Genomic DNA, 6323 nt, shown 5'->3' with positions numbered 1-6323 from the left:
TCTGATATTGCTAGATTAAAGGAGATGCTTAACTCGGAGTTTGACATGAAAGACTTGGGTGCAGCTAGGAAGATTTTGGGTATGGAGATCTACAGGGATCGGGCTAGAGGTAAGCTTTTCTTGACTCAGAAAAGCTACATTGAAAAGATTTTGTCTCGTTTTGGGATGGAAAAATCGAAGCCTATAAGTACGCCAACCACTGTTAGTTGTAAGCTGTCTTTGTCTATGTCACCTCAATCAGAGGAGGAGTTGTCTTATATGTCTAGAGTTCCATATGCAAACGCGGTTGGTTGTTTGATGTATGCTATGGTCTGTACTAGGCCGGATATTGCGCATGCTGTTAGTGTTGTAAGCAGGTTTATGGCTCGACCTGGGAGGGAACACTGGCAAGGGGTGAAAAGGATTTTTCGCTACCTGAGAGGGACAACTGATATTGGTCTTGTGTACGGGAATGGTAAGGAATGCTTGGTCACTGGGTACAGTGATTCTGATTATGCAGCTGATGTGGATACCAGGAGGTCTGTGACTGGTTATGTGTTCACTTTGGGTGGTTCTGTGGTTAGTTGGAAGTCTACATTGCAGTCATCAGTTACGTTGTCAACTACTGAAGCTGAGTATATGGCTTTAACTTCTGCAGCTAAGGAGTCTATTTGGCTCAAAGGCCTAGTAGGTGAACTGGGTATTGCACAGGATTTTGCTACAGTGCATTGTGATAGTCTAAGTGCAATTTGCTTAGCTAAAGATCAAGTACACCATGATCGGACGAAGCACATTGATGTCAGGTATCATTTCTTACGTACTGACAAGAGGATTAAGGTGAAGAAGATTGGGACTGCTGACAACCCGGCTGATTTCTTCACTAAGCCTGTTCCGTTTAGCAAGTTTAAACATTGCTTAGACTTGCTAAATATTGATTACTACGTGATGTAGTAGGCCCTGAGGGGCGAAGTTGGGGAGCTCCTGGTGTAGGTGTGTTGGCCTTAAGGTGGAGCTTGCCCGGGGCTTGTGATGCAGGTGGAGCATTATGAGTTGTTATACTTGGAGACGAGTATGTGATGGGTCTTGGTTGAAGACTTATCGGGATGTTTGGCTTATGCATGAGTCTTGCATCGGGTTTGGCTTGAGATGTTTTTTTCACTATGTCTTGATGGGGTCGTTTGCTGACTACGAGTTCTCGTCAAGGTGGAGATTGTTGATAAGTATTAGGTGACTCGTACTTCGTTGCTTTGTCCGCCCGATCGGGCGGACATTGCCCGGTCTGACCGGGCGGAAGAAGAAGAGGTGCCTGGCAAATTCGTTGAAGAAGCTGCTCTCGCGCCCGACCGGGCGAGCCTTCGCCCGACCGGGCGAGCCTCCGCCCGATCGGGCAGACCTTGCCCGGTCTGACCGGGCGGTGGGGGTTGGATACGTTGAAGCATTCGTATGGAGTTTTCTTCTCGCGCCCGATCGGGCGGACATTGCCCGGTCTGACCGGGCGGAGAAGGATAAATACGGAACACGGATTTTGCGATTTTAAGTTATCTTATTTTATTATCTTTCTGCCCAAGTATCTTTTATTTTAGGGATTAATATAAAAACTCCCTAATATTAGTATTAGGGTGAGAGAAGGGAGAGAAACACAAGAGAGAGCATACTTTGAGTGATTAAGTTCTTCATTGTAATCTTTGTGATCTTTGCCAGTTTATAGTGAAATCATTCGATCTCGGTGCCCGTGGACGTAGCTATCACATCGATAGTGAACCACGTAAATTCTTGGTGTTGTTCTTATTGTTTGCATTGAATTTCTTTATTGTTTTCTTGTTTGTTTACGACCTTTGCTTCCGCTGTCGCACAACAAGTTGATTGAAGAGTTGTGTATAACCCAATTCATCAACAACCCAATTATCACTATCACAATCGATAATCGTTTTATCGAAGTCAAAAACCACCATTAATCCCTCCATTGCTCAAAAAAATTACCAAGAACAAATTCAAAAACTTTGAAGAATTTATAAGTTTTCCTTTTCTTCTAAATTTTGGTTGTGTTTAGTAAATCTAAAGGTCCCAAGTATTTATACTTTGAAAATTTACCCTAAGGAATATACTGTAGAATATTTTGATATTCTGAGGGTTATTCTAAATCGTTGGATGAGGTGTAACAATCGAATCCAAGGGTTAAAAATAGACGGTTTAATAAAGAATAAAGGAATTAATTAGGTGAATTAATTGAATGGGAATAGAAGATAAGTAAAATGCGCGGGAATATGAGGGAATATTCTTTTTGTTTTGAGGCAGATATCCTGATTTGAGTGGAACTATACCCGTTTTCCTAACAAGATTTAAAGAGGATAATAGAATATTCTTTGTTTTGTTCTGTGGAATATTGAGATTCTTCTTAGCGTTTTTTGTAAGGGTTTAACTTTGAGAATTTCTTTGTTCTTTCGTTACCTCCAAGGAATTTGTGCTCTTTAGTCTTTACTTTACCATCAAGGCATCAATTAAGTGACAATTCGAATGGACAATTCTGCTAAAAAAAAGGGAAAAAAAAAAAATATGATAATTCTACTATAGACATAATATAGAGCATGGATTTTTTGACCCAAAGTTATACTTGTAGGTATGTATTGCATCGGGTACCGTATGTCCAAATCTTACATACTCCGTCTCATTTTGTTAAAGTAGATTTTTAAATTAATACATCTGTAAAAAAAAGGATATTGTTATATGCAGCCATGCCCCTAAATACGCGAAGATTAATGTAGTTAATGTTTTTTTTAAGAAAATATCTTTACATCTTTTGACATTAATTCATTGATTTATACACATTTTTAGAAAAAAAAATTTAGTTTATCCTCGTGTGATGCACGGTTAGAATTAGTTTTTCTTGTAACTAGGGATTCTGGCGTGCGCGATGCGCGTTGTGGCTAGTCTTTGAAAAGGGTTTATATGGTTGGCCTTAATGAATTTGCATGATATTATTATAATTATTTGCATATAGACAAATGTGTTAGATTTTGTAATTGTGCAATATTTTTCGAAACTTTAGTAGAGTTAATTTAGATTTAGCGAGGAAGTGACAAAAATTATCCAGTTCTAGAAAGGTAAATGTTTAGATTTAGAAACGTACATGTTTGGTATACTATCTTCTTTTCTTTTATTTGAAGGCTGATATACTACTACCTAGGAGTACTTATTAGGGGAAAGGTACTAAACATTTTTATGAAAAAAAGAGCTTCTTAAACTTATAAATAGGGGTAAGTATGTAAACAAACATTTTAAGGGGTATAAATGTCCTCACACTATTAATAAGAGCTCTCTCATACTTTTTAAAAGGTAAGGAAGAAAAAAAGAGCCTATTAAACTTATAAATAGGGGTAAGTATGTAAACAAATATTTTTAAGGGGTATAAATGTCCTTACACTGTCCATAAGAGGATATTAGAATATTCTTGGTTTAATTTTGTTCTGTGGAATATATTGAAATTCTTCTTAGCGTTTTTTGTAAGGGTTTAACTTTAAGAATTTCGTTGTTCTTGTTCCGGATAGGACTCGACAACCCGTATCCAAGATCAGTGATGATCCTATCGTCCAGCTGAGCACCTACACAGGAAATAAGGATTAGCTAACCCCGAGGTGAATTCGGGGATAACCACTCCGATGATGAAGTCAGAAAGTGTTTAAGAAGAAGAAAAGGAAAAAGAAGAGAAGATATCAAGAAAGTGATTAAGAAAATAAGAGAGAGGGGGAGTAATAAAAAATGCCCCCTTTTTATGAAGACCCATATTTTCTATTTATAGAAGACCCACCTACCAGGTGGCTGCATGCCATGCACCTAACATTCGTGCCAAATGTTGACCGCCTGACACCACGTGTTGCTCGTTAAACGCCCGCTGACTGTGCCGTTATAGGAATTTGCCGACATATTCATTATGACTTGTAAAAGGAGCCCGTTGAGTCTGTGACAAAGATTGATATCGGCATTTATTTATATGTTATCGGTATCTTCCCGTATAGTTCTTTCGTTACCTTTAAGGAATTTGTGATCTTTACTTTACCATCAATTAAGTTATGATTTAAAATAAACAGAAGAATATGGATTTTTTTACCCAAAATTATACATGCAGTATGAATTATATCAGTATCATACTTCCAAATGTTACTTACTCCTTCACATTTTGTAATCACACTAGGTAGTACAATAGTGAGAATGAAAATTATAATGATACCGAACGGTCCTTTAATTAAATTTTGAACGGTGAATTTTTAAAACCAAAGATCAAATTTTGTTTACAACATTTGTTCTATGAAATCTCTCTACACCAAAATATATGGAAAAAAAAAAAAAAGTGTGAACATCAATAGCAATAAACCTTAGCCGTAGATCAAATATAAATTTATCAAGAATAACAATGGAAGTACATAGAATGTTGTATCAAGTATATGAAATTATTTACTATGAGCATTAGCTTTTACCAAACTTTCAATCAAAGTTTGTCCCAGAGGTAAGAATTTAGTGGTCTAAGCTCTAACCTTATTTTTTTTTTTTTTGGAAATGAGCTAGTAGACTTATTATTGCAAATCGAGTTCCATCAAAGTTTTGAGACTTTGAGGGAAAGAGTTTATACATATTGTCATACTGGTTTAGAACTACCCTTGGTATCCCATCTCGCTACTAGATAGGCTACAAAGTAGTTACTTACTCGTTTAACATACATGAGAAATAACAGAAGCATCAAAATCATTAGCTAGAGAACTAATGTCATCATAGATATTCTAACCTTAAAGTTGGAATCGGATAGAGATTTCTTTCTTGCCCCCTACCTACCTTAGGATGGTTCTGATTAAAAGGTTAATTATATATATTTTCTTAAAAAAACCTTTAGAAAAATTTGTAAAAAAAAACCTTTTAAATGCACCATTTTCCAAAATAAAAAAAAAAAAAAAAAACTTTTAAAAGTTTTATCATAAAAAAAAAAACCTGAAATTACAAATTTTTTGTTGGAGACAACCTATTGCCTCTAATTCACTTAATTAACCACTAATTTTTTCTAATTATATGCTCTCTAACTCTCACTAAACCATTTAATAATTAAATTAATTTATAAATAGAATAAAAAAAAAACCTACTCCCATCACTAGCCAGCCACCCCCTTTTCTCCCTCCCCTGGCAGCAGCTCCCTTCCTTTTCCCCTACCCCTATGACCCACCTCCACCGCCAAGGTTGTAACGGGGGTAAGGGGGAAAGGGAGGGGGGGGGGGGGCTAGTCGGCGGTGGAGGTGGGTCACCGGGGCTGGGGGGTTCAAGGCGGTTGCTGCCAGGGGAGGAGGAAAGGGAGAGGGGCTGTTGCTAGAGACGGGGGATTGGAAAGGGAGGGGGTGGCTGGCTGATGGTGGTTTTTAAAAAAAATAATAATTTAATTATTAAATGGTTAAGTGAAAGTTAGAGGGTAATTAGAAGAAATTAGTGGTTAATTAAGTGAATTAGAGCCACTAGATTGTCTTCACAAAATAAAATTGGAAAAATTGCATTAAATAATACGACCTTTACCCCATCCGTTAATAAAAAGTTGACCGTTTGTTTATTTCAAAATAATACGACCTTTAAGTGGTGTCCGCTTTAAACAAGTCATGACCTGTTGTTGACTTGATTAATAGGTATATGGGACACGTGTCAATGTTTAATTGGGTTAAAAAAAATTAATTTGTTTTTTTATTTAATATTTTATTTTTTAATAGGTAATAATATTGATTATTATTATTATTATTATTATTATTATTATTATTTTGTGGGAAGGGGGAAGGGAGTTCGGTGGTCAGCCACCGGAGCAGTAGCCCACAACGCCAGCCAAAACATTTCCGGCCGACGCACGAGTCCACGAAGCCGCCAGCCAGAAGTGGTGGTCGCAGCCAGGCCGAAAACCCACCACGACCATTTCCACAACAACAACAATAACAGCAGCGGCATCAACAACACCAAAACCACCACGCAACTCTCCACCACCAACCAGTCGCACCTCCGAAATCACCAAACATCGCAACTCTCCACCACCAACAATTCGCCACCCACACAGCCCCACAAATCGCATCAATTCGCACCCCAGTGCCACCCTTAAACTCCCTGAACACCGCGAAACCCTCGCCACCACCCAAAACACCAACCACCACAAACCCTCAACACCAGACCCACTAACCACAACAGCAACAACACTCACAAACCCCGACTCTCCCTCGCAACCAGCAGCGCCGCATCCCCTTCACCTTCACCACCGAAATCACCATCCCCTAGTTTCGGTTAGGGCGGTTTCGGGGCTGGGTTTTGGAAAGGGGGGTTTTCAAATCAATTTG

Source organism: Chenopodium quinoa, unplaced genomic scaffold (genome assembly GCF_001683475.1).
Source record: "Chenopodium quinoa cultivar QQ74 unplaced genomic scaffold, ASM168347v1, whole genome shotgun sequence".
NCBI classification, from domain to species: domain Eukaryota; kingdom Viridiplantae; phylum Streptophyta; class Magnoliopsida; order Caryophyllales; family Amaranthaceae; genus Chenopodium; species Chenopodium quinoa.
Note: the sequence above shows the minus strand (reverse complement) of the source record.